The sequence below is a fragment of the Leptonychotes weddellii genome, chromosome 2, assembly GCF_054177405.1.
Source record: "Leptonychotes weddellii isolate Sample4059 chromosome 2, ASM5417740v2, whole genome shotgun sequence".
In the NCBI taxonomy this organism is placed as follows: domain Eukaryota; kingdom Metazoa; phylum Chordata; class Mammalia; order Carnivora; family Phocidae; genus Leptonychotes; species Leptonychotes weddellii.
The window spans coordinates 56,858,676-56,878,204 of NC_138370.1; the positions used below are offsets into that span (position 1 = coordinate 56,858,676).

Genomic DNA, 19,529 nt, shown 5'->3' on the forward strand with positions numbered 1-19,529 from the left:
CTCCAATCCTTCACCCTAATCTATATTTCTTACATATAAATGATATCTTGCAAGATGTTTCCTATTTCAAATAGGGAGACTTATTTGCCTTTTTCAAAAATATCACACTTACCATTGTAAAAATTCAGAAAAATTGTTCTGAAAAGCACTTACCCTTTTCTGTAATCGTTTCGCATCATTTTAGTGTTAGCTCTATAAATGCTTTGTTAGTCCAGGATCTTGACTTACACAGATTAGGTACAAAGTAGGCACTTAATAATATCTTGCTGATACATTGCCTGATGAGTTTAGATGTTTTTCTAAAATAAACTGTTGTATTATGTATAACTCCACTCCACTTATGCATTCAAGCTTTTTTGAACTCTTGAATGAATGCTTCTGTCAAAATATATCATATTTACACAAAATGTAGCAATTTGACTTTAAAATAATATATATGGCAAAGAGGAGTCCCTAAATAAATTTAGAGAGAGAGATAAGATATAAATGATAGGAGAGGATGAGTATTCTTACAGTATAATTTTAGGAAGACAGGAAAGTCAAAGAAATGATTAGAATTCTGGAAATTGAGTGACAGGATTTTTCCAAGTGACAGTAAATAAGCAAGTCAAAAAATAAGAATATTCTCTTTGGAAAAGGAGTAGAACTGTATTTGATAAAGAATGGTATGGTAAAAACATAAGTAGATAGGCAAAGTGTTGTTAAAAATCATCTAAAAATGATATTGCTGTATGTGAGAATAATTTCTTATTTAAGGAATATTAATATTGAAAATAAAAAAAAATTAAAAGTGAAGAAAAATAACCTTTAAAATATCTAGCTTTAATTAAATTGGGTATTTTTTAAAATGTAGGTGAAAAGCTTCCATATATATTTTTTCTTTTTTTTTTTATTGAAGTGAAATTCTCATAAGATTAAATGTTACAAAGTGGACAATTCAGTGGTATTAGTCCATTCACAATAGTGGGCAACCACCACCTTTCTCTAGTTTCAAACTTTTTCATCACCCCAGAGAAATATTCTGTGCAATAAGTAATTACTCCCATCCCCACCTCCCCCATCCTCTGGTAACCACTAATCTTTCAGTGTTTATGGATCTGCCTATTCTGGGTACATGATATAAAAGGATTCATACAATATATAACATTTTGTGCCTGTCTTCAGAAGACAAGAAATGGTAATTTAAAATACAGCATTTAAACCAAAGTAGTTTTAGAAAATTTGAAGAAAAATTTTAGGTCTCTGACAAGAATAACCAGAGTAGAAATATTTGTCTAGTCAACTTTATTGTATGATTATTTAAACTATTTTTATTTTTGAATTATCAATGTGATTTATCAACTGTGACTAAATTTGTCACAAACATAATTTAAATAACCTATATAGGAATCATAAAGTGGGAAAGAATATGGTGACATACCCAGGGTCAGTTTGTTTCCTTCCTAGCAGGTTTATACAGAATTTGGAAATCGCGTATTAAAAGAACCTGTCAAACTATGTTGCAAATAATAGTAATTTAATAAATTATGCTCATTTTTAGTTACCTGATGACTGTTCACACATAAACATTAATTTTCCTCTTATGAAAGCTCTGAAACAGTGTCTATTGCAAACAAATTTTCTTAAGACACAGATAATGGTATGGTAAGATCAGGAAGGGCAAAATGAGAAAGAACATCATGTTTTATCTTAAACTGAAACCGGTTTTGGGAATTAACTTGTAACATAAGAATGATTAATATCAGAGTCCAAACTCCATGAGATTTGAGTGGCTTTTCTGTGGCCAACAAGAAAATGTGCTCCCCTGTAAACTTGTTAACCTTTCAATACAAAGCAGGTTTAGAAATAATTTTCCAAGCTACTGCTCTGTACTGAGTGTTGAGAAAGGCCAACTAGATTTGCTTAGCATACTGAGAATTAACACTCAGAGAGTTATAGCATCATTTTTACCATATAAAAATGGGTATAACATATAAAAATTGGTTTAAAATACTGATTAATTTAAAATAACTTCTCTGCAGGGGCACCTGGATGGCTCAGTCAGTTAAGTGTCTGCCTTCGGCTCAGGTCATGATCTCGGGGTCCTGGGATCGAGCCCCACATCCGGCTTTCTGCTTGACAGGTAATCTGCTTCTCCTTCTCCCTTTCCTTCTGCTTGCCGCTCCACCCTGCTTGTGCTCTCTCTCTCTCTCAAATAAATAAATAAAATCTTAAAAAAAATAAAGTAAAAATAAAATAAGTTCTCTGTCAAATCCCAACCTCATTAGAATATAAGCATACTAAAATGACTTTTGCATATCAGTATTGGCAAATGAATGAATGAATGAAGAAATATGTAGAGTAAGAATAGAAGCACCATGAGAAAACTTTTTCTGGTTAATTAAAAGATAAAGGCTATTATTATTTCTTTGGCTGCATGTCCTTGTTTACAAAGATATCTTTTCCTAGAAAGGTTTCCTTTATTTTCCCAAAATAATTGGACTTGTTTAAATATCAAGGTCTTATTTTTCAACATACATTTAAGATTATGTGTCATTTTTAATGAATTACTTTATTTTCCTAGTAAAACTAACCCCTCCCTCCTTTGGGCTTCTTTCTATCCCTCCAAATTTTCTCCAGTGGAATATAGTTAAAGTTAATACTATAGTCCATTGACAGTTGGAATCTACATCTTTAAATATAAGCCTTCTGTGTTGTAAACTACAGAAACATAGGCATGTTGTTTATTGCTTTTGTCCTGGTGATTTGTACAGCAAATGGTACACAATTGGCAGTCACTATACATCTATGGTAATGTTCACAATATGTAAATTAATAAAGGGGCCTATTGGAAACAATGTATGGTGTAAAGTTCTGCATACCTAATAAGAGTTTATAGTATATTTTAAAGTAGTTTTATAAGTATTTTCATCTTCAACTCTATATTACTACTTTTCTGTCCTTTCTGGACTGACATCTTTGAAATCCATTCTGAATTACAGAAAATTTTACTGGAGATATTCTTTCTTCCGGTTGCTTTTTGAGAAAACTGAGGTGATTTTCTGGTCCTGGATCCAAAAGCCAGAAGTTTTCAGAGATAAAGGCTTTGGGGAAATGTTAAGTGACCAACTTCCCTGGGTTTGTATCCCCATTTCCAGATGTTGTAAGTGTTGGCTGATAGGGCTTACACATGCCTCTTCTCTAGAAAAATCACTCTCAGTCTGGGATAACCTACCCTGAGAAGTTAAATACCCTATGTCTTGCCTAGGCAGCCAATACCCAATAACTGATTGATAGAGGTGTCCCTCCTTTGTCTCAAAATGTATAAAACCTATGTTGAGACACCCTGTGCGACCAGAAGGATGCTACTCTCCAGACAAGACAATCCTAATTAGTTTTGCCTCTGTATTCTGTGTCCATCATTTCCCTTTCCCCAGAGTGCCCTCTTCAATAAAAAACTTTCACATAAATCCCCAAAACTCTACTGCTAAGGAATCCAATCTGAGACACTTGATATGACACAGTCCTCGGAATCAAACTCTAAGGATGGTATTGATCTGGAAGTGGTCATTCTCCAGCTGCATTGCAAAGAAGACCATGTCACAGGTAGTATGTAGGATAGGATTGACAGTATTGTTGTTTGTAGCAGTGAAGTTTTCAGCTGGGGAGACTTGTGATGGAATATAGGTGTAAAGACATATTCTAACTTGTGCATTATCCCCGTCTTTGAGAGATATGGAGAAAGTAGCAAACACAAGGGATGTGGAATCTGGTGGCTTGTAATAGGTGACTGATGCACTTAAGAGATAAAAATGACAGCCTTAGATCATTTAAGCAGCAAATTAGAACAAAGTACAAGGTGCCATAGTGTTACAGGGTTGCAGGGTTCCTGTCTCGCAAAATGGAAGAACGAATCTCGCAGACACAAAAGGGTGAAGTGATAGTTTATTAAGTGAAGGTGAGAACAGAACGAAAGCTCTCTAGATGAGAGGGGTCGGGAATGAGTTGCTGCTGAGGGCTTTTATGGCCGGTCTTTTATAGAAAACCGACTAGGGAACTTAAATCTTCTTGATGTCACCACTAAGAGCACCATGATTGCTTCACCAATATCTCATCTCTGATGTTTAAAACAAAAGAGGTGTTCTGGTTATGCTCCCTTACCTCTGGTTTCCTTACACCTCAGCATTTCTGGGATTTTTGGTGAGCCTGATCACGTAGCCCCCTACATGAGTCTGGTCACATAGCCCCCTACCTATCTCTCCCTACCTAGTCCTGCCTGTCCCTTACTTAATAGAACTTCTGGGACAGCATTGAAGTGACACTCTTCTGTAGTTGGAGGGCCAACCCAGCTGAAAGCCAGACACACGGCCTAATCGTTATGAGTGGCAGAATGTCAAAAAGGTCTGAATTGCCAGGCTAGAGAATGTTCTGATATCAAAATCAGGGCCACTGTAGGGAAATATCGGGATTCTGAAATTTGGGGTTGGGGCATATAGAGAGAAGTTTCTTTCTTTCTTTTTTTTTTTTTTTAAGAAAATTGAATCCCCAGATTGTCATAGACCCTCCAAGCTTACAGTTCTGATTTGAGGCTCTGTCTTATACCATAAGATTTAATTTCTTTTTTTTTTTTTCCCCTGCCTCAAGCCCAGGGAGCTCAAGTCCAAGATCCCAAAGGTTTAATTTCTTAACAAGGGCTCAGTGAGGGGGCGCCTGGGTGGCTCAGTTGGTTGAGCGACTGCCTTCGGCTCAGATCATGATCCTGGAGTCCCGGGATCGAGTCCCGCATCGGGCTCCCTGCTCGGCAGGGAGTCTGCTTCTCCCTCTGACCCTCCTCCCTCTCATGCTCTCTGTATCTCATTCTCTCTGTCTCAAATAAATAAATAAAATCTTTAAAAAAAAAAAAAAAACAAAAAAAAAAAACAAGGGCTCAGTGAGATGGGTGCTTGGAAGCTTAACAAAAGAAAGGGCCCACTTTACACGGAGGCCAAAACTGCTATGACAGTCTGCCCTGAAAGGGGGGGGATAAAAAAAAAAAAGAAAGAAAGAATCTTAAAGAAGTGGACATGCTAGCACTGAATTAATATTGAAATTTAGTTAATATATCAAAATGCAAATGAAATGGTGATGGCTTCAATAAATGAGTTGACTGCTAAATGGATGGAGATTTGTGAATATACCCATTAAATTATAATACTTGTCCAACATCATTAACTTTTCATACTGTTTTATTGGTTCCATGGTCTTAGAAATAACATGTGTTAATAAAATGACCATGAAAATACTATTTTTGTCTCTTGAAATGGAAATGATGTCATGAGATAGCTGTTTCTGGATTGGTTGAAGTATCTTTGTATAATGATTACTCTTTGTTACTCATTATTTTGATTAAATGCCAAGGACTGTTCTTTTTTCATTTAAAGCTTCACAGGATAAGTGAATCTTTCCACACAGGATCACCCCTACGTTCATTATGCTGATGAACTAGAAGCTTTGTCATGTATTATATAATGATTATTAAAAAATGAAAAATTAAGAGTATTTTCTTTTATCTGTTTTGTTTTCCTAATCATTAGCATTATAAACAAGTCAGTGTGGTATAAAAGAATAGGATTAGTAATATGATATCAATGAGAAATGGAGTTAACATTTATTTGACCTGTCTCATAGAAAATATATTAATATTTTTGTCTTTAAAGTTTCAAAACCATGTATTAATATAACTATAATTATATAATATTATAATATAAATGCATGTTAATAGCAGAATCAACATTAAACTCTTCTCTCTTAGTTAATTTCTAACATGTAAATTAGAATAGTCATGTTCCAGTGGAAATGTGCAGGCTTATGGGGACTGTCTACCCTTTGTATGGTTGGAGATAGAGTTGATTTTGCCAAAAATAAATATTTATTGCAATTAGATGGCATTTTAACAAATGAAAGTTTAATAGGGCTTCATAATATTCATAAAGCATATTTTATTACTAAGCAAGTTTCTAAGAATTTCAGAAACTATTTTTCTGAACTAGAACAATACAGACTAAGGTCACAGATAATTGCTCCGTTTCCCTTTTCATTTTTTTTTCTTTTATGCCCAAGTTGTTTATCTGATGGAATAGATTTTCTTCAGTGAAATTTTATTGTAAGGGATTTAAAAAATCTTTTCTGAAGATCATAATCCTTATTGCACAGTGTTTGAAAATCTACCCTCTGTAAGGCTAAGGGCAAATATTATGCAAATAAAGACCAAAAGAATGATCACGATGGGGCAACATCCCTTCAAAGATCTTCAGTGGCGCTGAGTTAACACTAAACATCTTTGAGAAACACGCGTCCCAAAAAAGTTAATTCATCCTAATACTGTGGGAGGTCAATTTAAAAACAGTAGTTGTTCACATAACTACATTAAATTGCTATCTTGATTTTATAAGTGTTTTTCTTGCCCCAAAAGTGGCACAGCAGGCTCAGGTTAAATTTTTACAGTGAACACTGTTCTTTGGTATCCACCTAGTGAGGGGTTGGCAAACTACGGCTTGTGGGCTCAACCCTGCCTATCACCTGTTTCTGTAAGCAGTTTTATTGCCACATGGGTGCACCCACTTGCTTATCATTGCATAGGGCTGAGTTCCTGTTATAATGGCAGAGTTCAGTGGCTACAACAGAGACCGTAAGGTCTATAAAGCCTAAAGTACTTATTATATGGTCCTTTATATAAAAAGTTTCCTAATGTAATTTAAGCTGTTATAAACATAGTCAGTGTTGAAATTAGAAAGTGTATCCATAACTAAAAACAAAAATCTAATCTTTCAACACTTCATAATTCTAGAAAAAGAAAAAAAAAGATCTTTCAACTGGTTTATTAATTTATTTAAAAATATTTTGTGATTTTAAAGCTGAGGGAATACAAAAAGTGTCTGTTTTTCACATTTGGTATCTAAATTTATTGTGATATCATCATTTTTGCTCAAACTGTAAAGTGTCTATACTTGAAAAGTGACCCCCTAAAGATTTTTATATATAACACTTGCATAAGCATCTATCTTAGAAAAATATATAGAAGTCATCTTATTGATTGTCATTGGAATTTTATACATGAGAAAAATTAAACATTACAGGTCAGAAAGGAAGATCTTAAAATAACTAATTTGACACACACTGTTTTGATTGAAAACCTGCATTTGTTTTGTTTCCTTTTTTAGGAAATAATTCATTTAGGGGTTTAAAATGGTCATGGGCAGATCTAGAGAGAAATATTATTAACAATTAAGAAGAATTTTTAGAGTTTAGCATTATCTTATTCATTATCGTATTCATTCATCCTATCTTATCCTATTCATGATAGGATAATGCTTGTTACTTAATGCTATAAATTTGCAACACAAAATATCTTTCTCCATTTCTGACAATCAAAACTGAGTTAGAAAAAAATAATCAGTTAACTATTAATGATAAAATTTGTTCATGTTCAAAAATGAGTGTTTTTCACCACATGACTTAAAATTACTACTCTGATACATGGATTAATGTTTAAACTATATTGCATCACAAATAGTCCATTTAAAATTTAGGGAACGTTCTCTTATGGATTAAAGCGTATGGGACCATTATAATTAGAGAAGAATGAGTATCTCATAAACTATGTGAAATAGGACAGAAGTCAGAGGCCAGTGGGTGGGAATGATCACATACTTTTTTTCGTTCAGTTCATTTCAATAAACTAATGTTGATAAAGAGCCCACTAATGTCAGGTACTGAATTAAATGTTAGAGATATAGTGATTAATAAATCATAGCCCATGACTATCCAGAACTCTTACTGTATTTTAAATATGAGAAATTGGCATACATTATATTCATCTGTTGTACTATAACAAGTCTATAAATAGTATCAAGTGTCAAGCTGAGGGTTTGACAACTCCACAAAAATTATTAACACCATTCAATATTAATTTAATTTAATTCTTTCAATGTTGCAGACAGAGTGAGAGTTGCCAATGTTAAAATGATGAGCCAAACAGACACACAGAAATTTTTCACGGGAATTAGTGTTTATTAAGGAAATAGGATTGATCAAATATCATATGAAATATTTATAATTACAAACTGTGAAAATTGTATAATCCTGATTTTATTTATATCTTTTCAGCCATTTCCAATCTAGAGAAATTCAACTAGTTAATATTTCCTTGAATTTAAAACTACCAATGATAATTATCGTCCCTTCCCTATTTGGACTCATGTTTCAGCATCTGGAGTACACAGAAGAAAAAGCTTTCCTTTACTCGGTATCTACATTAACTATAAAGAAATAAAGAGAAGAAAATGAATCCAAAAATTTTAGAACATTTGTGACTAAAGTAGAATATCCACGCAAATACTTTAGGCATTATGATTCTTTTTTTTTTTAGATTTTATTTATTTATTTATTTATTTATTTATTTATTTATTTATTTAAGACAGCAAGAGCAGGAACACAAGCAGGGGGAGTGGGAGAGGGAGAAGCAGGCTTCCCACTGAGTGGAGAGCCCTATGCGGGCCGATCCTAGGACCCTGGAATCCTGACCTGAGCAGAAGTCAGACGCTTAACGACTGAACCACCAAGCCGCCCCATAGGCATTATTTTCCACCCCGTGAACATCCATTGACCACTTCACCTATATTTTTTTTTCTCAAATGCACATACAATTTTTGTCCTTTGTCCCATTTCATATACTCATCAGTTTCCCTTTTCTCTTTTTTTTCTCCTTTTTTTTTCCTCCTTTTCTCCTCCTGCATTCTTGTATTTCCATATACAAAATCATTAATTTATGAGCTGGACTGCTCACAACCATCTAAGCTCTCAAAGTATTCCAATAGAGATTTTCCATTTCTACAAGGAATTCTGATGCCAGCTACTAAGTTCATAAAGCTTCCATTCCTATAATTGCTAGATATAGAAAGTGTAATATTCTATGATTTTTTTTTTAGATAGCTTGCTACTTATAGAAGGAATATTTTAGTTGTTTTCTTAAGATGATTAGATTTCAATCAGATGCTGTACACTTATTTAAGCTAATTTGGACATGTGTCACCTTCAGGAAGCTTTGATATTTACTATACAAACAGTTATTAGCAGAGAATAAATGTGTTTGTACAACCTTTTCTCTGACTTGATGAAGTCCCAGCTCTCCAATCTTTCTCATGCGCTGACAGCACCTAGAGTGTAAGGTTCATTGGAGACATAAAACAACATGCCAGAAGCAGGAATGTGGGATTTCTCTCAGGATCAGGTAATTAGAAATTCTTCCAAACCAATGGCTGACCAGGCTGATTAACAATTAATTCTCTGGTTTAAGAGAATAGAACATAAAAGTTTCAGAGCTCTTATAGCCCAGAGACTTCTTAGTGTCATGGTAATTTTTGTGTGTGTGGCATACCTACTCCAAAAATAAATATCTAATAGTTTCATGTAGTATGTTGTTATGCCCATGCATCTTAATAAATATTTATGCCCTAAATACTTAGCACCTGCTTGGCAAACACAGGAATCCAATTAGACACTGACACTGTTATTTCCCGTTTCACACTGATTTTCATGTGACACGATTTTTATTACAGCAACTAGCTTTATAAAGATATGACACAGGCATTGCACCCAAAGCCTTAAGTTATAGCGGTGAAAAAAAGTAATCTGATAGAATTTATGTCCTAATAGGGCTTACATCTTAGTGGGTATGAGGCAGATAGAAAACAGAAAATAAATTTTTAAAGTAAGTATTATGTTAGGAGATAGTTGCCATTAAGAAAGGTAAAGGATAGAAGGGCATGAGTGGTATAGCATACCATTTTAAATTGGGCAGTCCAAAAAGGCTTCTGAGGATGGGACATTTTGGCAAAGACTTGAAGAAAATGATAGATTGAATTGTCTCATCAAGGGTTTTCTAGACAAGGAGAAAAATATGAGAAAGACCCTGAAGCAGGTATAAATCTGCCTAGTGAATTCAAAAAACATCAAGAAAGTCAGTGTGACTGGAGGTGAGTAAGCACACACAGAAAATGGATTGTGGACAGATTATAAAATAAGAGTTCAGTGTAAAGGCTTCCGGCTTTTCTGCTGACAGAAAAAAACATTGGAATGTTCTGAGCAGAGAAGTAAGATTATGTAACCCATAGTTAAACTGAATCATTGGCTGCTCTGCTGAGACTAGGATTTATATGGAGAAGCAGAAAGACTAGTTAAAATACCATCACAATCCAGGCTAGAGTTGGAGATATCCTGGATCAGGATAATAGCGGTGCAGGTGGAGAGAAATAGTTTTATTCTCAATATATTTTTAATTGGAGTTAATATGACTTGTAGATGAATTATACTTGGAAGGTGAGGAAAAGAGGACTCAGAGATGTCTCCAAGTACATCCCTATGAGCTATTGGAGGGATTTCGGAGGAATTAGTTAGAAAGAGAGATAATGAATTTGGTATAAAATGTAATAAGATAGAGACTATCACTAATTATCCAGTGTCCTCTAAGGTCATCAACAAATCTCTTTATCTCTTACTTAATAAAAGATATTGTTCCAGCAATTCCCCCTCCTACCAAGTGAAGGGGTTCAAGACAGCAACCCCTTTTCCCAGAATGTGCCACTTTGGCATGTGGAATATTTTGAGCTGAAGGCACTCGAGGACCTGCAAGCTCAAGAGGAACTTTTGTTCTTCCCTAAACCACACAGAAGAATCTAAATGGGGAGAGGGGGTCTTTCCCAGAATAAGGGTCAATAACAAAGTTATTAACAGATGTTATTAACAGAGATAAATTTTATCTGAGTGACCCATCTGTATGGCAGGGCAAACATAATTAAATGTTTTTATGTTTAATGTAATTAGACCAAATACCTGCTCTTCTCATCTCCCAGTGAAGTGTCTTCCTTTCCTCTGAAATCCCAAACCCCTACCACCTTCTCCTTAGTTCAGAATGACATACACACCTCATTTTGCTTGACTATCTTTGTAGTTTCCATGTCTGTATGGATTCCCCATATGCATGCCTATTAAATTTGATTTACTTCTGTTAATCTGTCTCACGTCAGTTTGATCCTTAGTCCATCCAGAAGGACCTTTGGGGAGATAGGAATTCTTGCTCCCCGACATGTCATTCTCATCAACATAAAAAGATCTTCAGACAATCTCAAGTGAGTTATCTATATTCACTGTCTCCAAATTCTTCCCCCATATTCATTAATAGATTCATTCCAATCACAGGTTTACATAAGCATTTTTCACAGACATTTACTCTCACATTGCCAAACCCAATGTTTAGTTCTAAGTCTTCACCTTGCTTACCTATCAGCAGCTATTGATGGAGTAATCATTTTCTCATCCATCATATATTTTCCTTACTTGACTTACCTTGGGCTTTTCACTGGATGTTCATTCTCTCAATCTCTCCCCCGCCCCTTCTCCACCTTTGTCTCTTTCTATTTTGGTTAGTATCTCTTCAACTCCCTTACTGTAAATGTTAGAGTGACCCAAGACTTGTGTATTGGACTCATTTCTTTTCTCTATCTTCATGTATTCCCTGCTGATGAAGTAATTGAGGTGTACAATAAAATTTAGGATCAATAGAGGTCATTTAGGAAAAACTAAACCATTCAGTTTGGGATACCACAGAAAGAGCACTGGGAAGACCAAAGCATGGAGTTGAAAAACGCAGTATTTAAAATTAAAATTATGGAGGAATTTTTATTATTGCTAATGAAAAGCTAGAAATGACCATGTAAATGGGTAACTGAAGTGGAGTGAAAGACAAGAACTTTAAAGAAGAGAAATTCAAGTAAAGAGGAAGACGAAGCCTTATTACAGTCATCAGCATAGATATTGAAATTAATGAGTATAAAGAAATAATAGGGCTATAGACAGTTATAGTGATCCAGGAGATGAAACCTTATGAGAAATGAAGAAAAATGTCCTGGTGGTCAGGAGTTGATTTGAATAGAAAGACAAGTAGCAGTCTAAATTTATGAAACTAAAATAAGAGTGAGGACTTTTAGAGATAGGGGAGTGATAATAAATTTCTAATGGCAGTAAGAAGCTAGATAGCAATTTTCAAATATATCTACACAGTGGAATCACTCATAGAGCTTAATAAATGCTAGTGTTTACTTCTCATCCCTAACAATCCTGATGAATTTAGTCTGGGCATTTCCTCAGCATCACTATTTTTAAAGTCTCCCAGGTAATCATTTGTGAAACTTAGAGTACTTATCTACCTTTAGTTCTGGTGAATATGAGGAATATGGAATATATCTACCCCATAAGACCTACATGGTATAAAATGACCCCAGCAAAAGAGAGATTTTATTCAGAGTATAAAGGTTAAGAAAGAAGTTGTCTCATTTGATTATTAGTCTGGTGATTAATCATGGGTTTCCAAGACTGAAAGAAAAGTTTTCATAAGTGGGGAAAGGAGAAGGGTTGGGAGAGGGACTTTGCTATGTGTATGGTGATTAGAATGGAGTAAATGAAGAAAGCTCATTTTTGGGTGAATGAAGAAGCAGGTAAGAAGCATCAGATTCCTATTATTGGTCTTCAAGGCAGATGGTGATAGAAGGTTTTGAGTTTGGGGCTGGAGCATTGGATGGACTTTCTAGTCTTTTCTTAACACCTAAATATGAGACAAAGACTATGGATGTGGCAGTCTTGTTCTAAAGCTCTCACTTGACCCCTTCTTCCTCTAAATGGAGGCCAAACGACAAACTTCTGGGAAAAGCAGATTTTTTTTTTCTTTTTTTGAAATGCTAAGAGCGGGTAAAAGGTGTCTTTATCATTAATTTCTCAAAAAATTCAAGAATGCCTGCTACTATATTGTTATTTAGCATTCACATGCAAGGTCTAGATGATGAAAGCACACAGGGAACTTACACAAACAACTTTTAAGAAGCAGTCATTATTTTATTTGTAGATCTTATCATTACTAAAAAAAATTGTAAGACAATATATTGAAGTACAACATAGCTAATGAAAGAGATTTACATAATGGATGGAAACGTAAAACACTATGAAAATTAATAGCTTTTCTACATAAACAAAATAAATGAAGTGATCATGTAAAGGATAACTTAATATCAGAAATTCCAAATTCCAAACTTCATACCCTTGAGCTCAGAGAATAGAACAAAATTGTAGTTGTTATAAGAAAAAAATAACACAATTTCATAAGGGATTTGAAAGTGAGAGAAGGAAAAAGAAAAGGAAGAGGCATGATGAAAAAGAGAGGAAAAAAATTGATAAGAGAGACATTTCAGGGAAGCCTGAGTGGCTCAGTAGGTTAAGCATCTACCTTTGGCTCAGGTTATGATCCCAGGGTGCTGGGATTGAATCCAGGTTCCCTGCTCAGTGGAGAGTCTGCTTCTCCCTTTCCCTCTGCCTCCTCCCTCCCACTCATGCTTGCTCTCTCTCTCTCTCTCTCGAAAATAAATAAATAAAATCTTAAAAAAATAAAGATATTTCAATCAACTGTTGAGCTGGGCCCCCTCCTCCCATCACCACCACCAAAAAAAAAAAAAAAAAAAGTTTACAAATGATGAGATTCCTTGCAAATCTGGTAAAGGTCTTTAAATGCTCTTCCTAAAATGAAGTATGTCTTTGGCAAAGGCAAGAAAAGATAAATGTAGGGAGAAATTGAAAAAGTATGGAAGGAGAGAGAAGAGAGCAAAGGGCATGAAAGAAGAAAGCACTGTTAGACATATGAGGAAAGGAAACAATTCTCAATCTTTGAGGACCATGGTAGAATTATTTATTTATTATTTATTTATTTATTTATTATTATTATTTTTTTATTTGAGAGAGCACACATGAGCAGGGGAGGGGCAGAGGGAGAGGGAGAAGCAGGTTCCCTGTTGAGCAGGGAGCCCCACGTGGGGCCAGGACCCTGAGATCATGACCAAAGCTGAAGGCGGATGCTTAGCCGACTAAGCCACCCAGGTGTTTTGAAAGATTTATTTATTTTTTATAGAAGTATGTAACCCTACCTATAATACTGCTATATCAGATAATCAAGTTTCTTGCACAATGCCACATAATCATAAAAGGCTTCTTTCTAAGAAGCATCAAATTATGATAAATTACATCTGATATACAATTTTAAAAGGTAAAATATTTATATTTGGAAGACCCTTATTTTTAGTATTTTATGATACTTTTATCATTCTGTATCAGTACAGTTTTTTTTTGTTTTGTTTTTTATCTTGCATGGTATATAAACACTTCAAAATAGTTCTTTTTTTCTTTCTCTTTTTCTCTTTGTCACCACTCTTTTACTTTCTTTAAAGTTGGTTTGAAATTAATGTTCTACCCCCAAAGATCAAATGAGAGTCCGAAGATTCTGATTTTGAGGACGCCTGGGTGGCTCAGTTGGTTAAGCATCTACCTTCGGCTCAGGTCATGATCCCAGGGTCCTGGGATAGAGTCCCGCATCCGGCTCCCTGCTCAGCGGGGATCTTGCTTCTCCCCCTCCCTTGCCTGCCGCTCTCTCTGCTTGTGCTCTCTTCTCTGTCAAATAAATAAATAAAATCTTAAAAAAAAAAAAAAAATTCTGATTCTGAAGATCACTGTCTTAATTTTTTAAAAAAACTTTATTTTAGTCATACTGATGGTGAGTGACTTTTAGTGTAGTTTATACCATCTTGTAAGAAGAAATTGTTACCTTGTTTAATTATGTTATCTTTGTAGTCATTTTTATTATCTAAGAAGCCTTTAACCCACTAATGAACTACAGGTGTGGAGAAAGGTTGTCATATTTTATTTGTTTTGTTAATTTATTCACTCTACTTTTTAAGAAATAGTCCATATCAATTCAGATGACAAAGAGTATTTTGTTGTTATTTTTGTTTTTGTAAGCACAACAGAGACTGCATGACTTTAGCAATTTTAACTGTTGTAAATCAAAGAAATAAAAATGTTATAAAGGGAAAACCCATAAAATAAAGTTTAGGAAAAAAATGACAATTTGGAAATAATATTGTAAAGCATATACAAGCAAAATATTTAGATACTTAATTTTCAATAAAAGTGAAATACATAATAATAAAAGATAACCAAGTCTTTAGTTTGATCATGAATTAAAATTTTATTTCAAATTTGCTTCAAGTGAAGAAGCTTCCTGTAAAAACTAATTCAAAGATCCCTTTTTGGCAGGGATATAGTGGAAGTAAAAAGACTTTATATAATCAGTTGTTAGGCTGCATTAAAAAAAAACAAATCCTGGTTAAAGATCATTAGATTCTTTGCAAGTCTGGTTAGAGATCTTTAAAGGTTCTTCCTAAGATGGACATTTTGTTGAATGAATTTCCAAGAACACCTATTAAGCTCATTAAAGTACATCAGAGAATTGCTCAAACACTCTTTCAAGAATGCTAATTTAGTTCCCATAGGGTCAACTAATCACATTAGAAAACAAAGTTAAGCCATCTTCTAGGATTAGAACACATTTTTCATTTTTTTAAGACATTATTATTATTATTATTATTTATTTTTTTAGAGAGAGAGAGAGAGCACAAGTGGGGGGAGCTGGGAGAGGGAAAGAGAGAAGCAGGTTCCCCACTGAGCAGGGAGCCCTGATGCACGGCTTGATCCCAGGACCCTGGGATTACGACTTGAGCCAAAGGCAGACGCTTAACCGACTGAGCCACCCCGGTGCCCCTCAAAGCCCCCTTTTAAAAACAGGTAAATTTTAAAGATTTATCTTTTTAAAGAAAGGTCTGCATGAGTTTTATGCTAATGTCATTAACTGAATTGGGGTTAGAGTCAATTTCCTTTTACATTTTCCATATTTGTAGATTTAAGCTTATATATTTATGTAACATGAGGGCAACCAAAACTATCAGCGATATTTGTTCATAAATTGACATTATTATTTAAACTGTTTGCTTTATTAATATATATTTTCCAGGCAAATTCTCATCATTATCATTATTATAAGAATGATTCAGTTTCAGTGGGAGAATATTTATTTAAACTTGAGCGTTTCTAGTAAGCATATTCTATTTGCCATTTTTTATTTATATAGATTCTATGTTATAGATATTTTATAGGACAGATAATCTCCAAGGCATGGAACAAATACAGGTTTAAATTTGGGGGAGAACTTTACAGACAGTATTTCCATATATAAAATGCAAACTTTTTGTCTTCCTTAACAGGTGCCTTAAAATAATTAAATGCAATTTATCTTTTTAAAATTTATCTTTAACTATAACGCTTCTACCATCGGTTTTATACACCCAGTTTATGTAATTATACCCTGGTTTGAAGGACAGATGATTCATATCCCCATGCAGGGAACTATATCCACATGAAAACAAAGTAACTATAAAACATCCGGCAACCATTCTGAGTAGTTTTGCAAACAAGGTCATCTATATATAATATTTCAACAGAATCCTTATAAACTCTGGCAGTGACACTGCTTGCAAATAAGTGTGTTGTAGTCAAAGCTAAGAAAATTTAACCCAATGCCCTTTATCAAAGGACAGCAGTGGTTTTTCTAGGCTGAGCGCATTATAAAAGTTCACCTGAAACCTGCAAAATTAAGGGTTGCAGATTAAGAAAAAAAGAAAAAGGACCTTCATTATAGGTTTATCAGAAAACAAAATATTTAAAATGAGATCTCTTGATTTTTCTTCTAGAATATCTGGTCTGTAGCTTGTAATTCAGGGCAGGACATTCAGGCTAGTGTTATAGAAAAGCAGAAATCACCAGATAATGACAAGACTGAATGGTTCAGTTAATTTATTCCAGGAACTAACAATATTATAGTGGGGAGTGTGGAATCCCCTACTGAAAGTGTAGTACATAAAATGAGACCTTACGTATAACAGTTCCATAAACACTTAAAGGTCTTATGGGATAATGCATACATAGAGTAATCCGTATGTAAAGTCAAATAAGTACACAGATACTAGGAATTTCAGCTTCTCTTTAGATGTAGAAACATACTGGGTTACTTTTTTTCTCACTTTTCTGATTTATCTATTCATTAGTGCAAAAACAAGACAACTTCAGCTTCAAGAGTGTTTCCCATGGCCAAAAATGCTCTAAGTCGTCTCTGAGTTCAAAGCATTCAGCAAACAATGGCAAGACAGAGACACCAGAAATGAACACCTGATTGCCATGACAAATATGGTAACACTGTATTAGCTAGTGGAGTCACTTTCTGTGTTGCTGTATGGGCAAGGTGGGAACACAAATTGGAATAGAATGGAATCTGTTCCCACTTGGCAGAGTCACCCCAAAGGAATGGAGAGATCACCAATCAATCATCCCAGCTGAGATGTTTCAAAACCAGCTCATAATTGATTCCAAGTAAAAGCACTGTGCACCCATTAAAATATAGCATTATTGAAGAAATAAAGTACATTTGAAACCTTCAAAAAAAAATCCCTGCCATCCAGGTAAAATATAAAAAAACAAAAAAATAACTTCTTTGTTTCTTTATGACAAGAAAATGTCTACCCAAATAACATATTGCAAAGTTGTAAAGTGCTACCAGTGTTTTCCACCCCATTATATATGTGTAAACACACACACACACACACACACATGCACGCGCGCACATACACACACACATCAGTGTTCTCCACTCTATCATGTATGTAATAGAGTGCAGAATACTGGTAGCACTTTACATATATACTACATATAGTAATATATATATATATATATATATAATGGTATAAATCTATCTTTAAGGAGAGCAATATTTTATATTTTCCAAAGGCACGTACAATTTGATCCAGCTATCTTAATTCTAAATCCATACCTGCCCTTGATAACTACATGAAAGCAAAGGTTCATCTAGAAGGATGTTTATGATAACAATGTCTACAAAAGTTAAAAAAAATAGAAAACAACCAGATCGAATTCTATTTTTAATTCTTATAAATTATATGTAGATGCTAAAGCGAGGATAGTCAAACTTGGGCAGTGACTTCTTTTTGTAAATAATGTTCTTTCTGGAAAATAGTTATGCCTATTTGTTTACATAGTGAGCACAAAATAAGAAAGTCATTCAAATGGAAGGCAAGAATAGGCCAATGAGAAATTTCACCTTTTTCATTGTTTTGCCAAGGGCTGTGTTACAATTCTATAGGTAAGCAAAATATAAAATAAAATAGTAATAATGTACTGTACCTTTTGGCATGAGAATTTTATTTGTCAATCAGGGAAGAATTTATGTAACTGAACAAAATGACATAATACTGATAACCTGGTTTATCAGTTTCCTTTTACAAGTAGATTTAATTTTGTTGATCAAGTTGCTTCCTCATAAGATGTTTATAAAATATTATAATTAGTTCTATCCCTCCTGGGTTGTTGCTATCCACTTTTGATTAGGTGATAAATGATCAATCTTAAGTAATAAAGTTTTAAATAGAGCCCTTTTACAGGGCTTTTTTTGCAATTTATAAGATGATTCTTATTATCCTTTAAAATAATTTAAGAACAAATTACAGTACTTTCTGATGTGATTACATTCCACTGCCCTCATTTGCTCCCCTGGACATAAAGACTGAATATTATACCAGCTTATCATTTTATCAGACTTATCATTTTATCAGGCACACTAACATTTTTTTAGATATTCATGGAAAAACTCATTTTTTTATTTTGTTTTGTTTTAAAATTTCATCTTCAGCTTTTTTTATGAATTGTTTATATCTCTTATTCCTTATATATAAGCAGAAGAAAAGATATATAACCTGTAACCTATGTAACCTATAACTTGGTAGCCCCAGGACAAAGTGACCACATTCAGTGGTGAACTATTTTTTTTTTTTTAAATATGGAGTATATTTTGAAATTTCCTCTTAGGTGATGACCTGATTTGTTTATTCACCCTTTCAAAAAATTATTATTATTATTTTTTTTTTAAAGATTTTTTATTTATTTATCTGAGAGAGAGAATGGGAGACAGAGAGCATGAGAGGGGGAGGATCAGAGGGAGAAGCAGACTCCCCGCTGAGCAGGGAGTCCGATGCGGGACTCGATCTCGGGACTCCAGGATCATGACCTGAGCCAAAGGCAGTTGCTTAACCAACTGAGCCACCCAGGCGCCCCCCAAAAATTATTATTTTTTTTAAAGATTTTTATTTATTTATTCATAAGAGACAGAGAGAGACAGAGAGGCAGAGGGAGAAGCAGGCTCCCCGCTGAGCAGGGAGCCCGATGTGGGACTCGATCCCAGGACCCTGGGATCATGACCCGAGCCGAAGGCAGATGCTTAACCATCTGAGCCACCCAGGCGCCCCTCAAAAAATTATTTTTATGTGCCATATAATAAAATAAAAAAAAAGTTCTGGTGATGGAGAAAAAAATAACGTATACAGATTACTTCCATAATTGGGTTCACTTTGTAATGGCAAAAGACATTCAGCAAATAAACAAACAGACAAATAAATGTGTGAAAAAAATAAACTAGTATTATGAGATAGGGAGGGTAAGGAAGTAATGAGACTTTATAATAGAGTGTTCAGGGGATTCACCTCCGAAGACGTTGCCATTGCCACTTGATAATAAGC

General features: G+C 34.4%; 1 pseudogene; it reads left to right on the plus strand.

Moving 5' to 3' along the window:
* The first annotated feature begins 12,497 nt into the window (after positions 1-12,497).
* Positions 12,498-17,317, plus strand: LOC102743652 (cytochrome c oxidase subunit 7B, mitochondrial pseudogene; annotated as a pseudogene).
* The last annotated feature ends 2,212 nt before the right edge of the window (positions 17,318-19,529 follow it).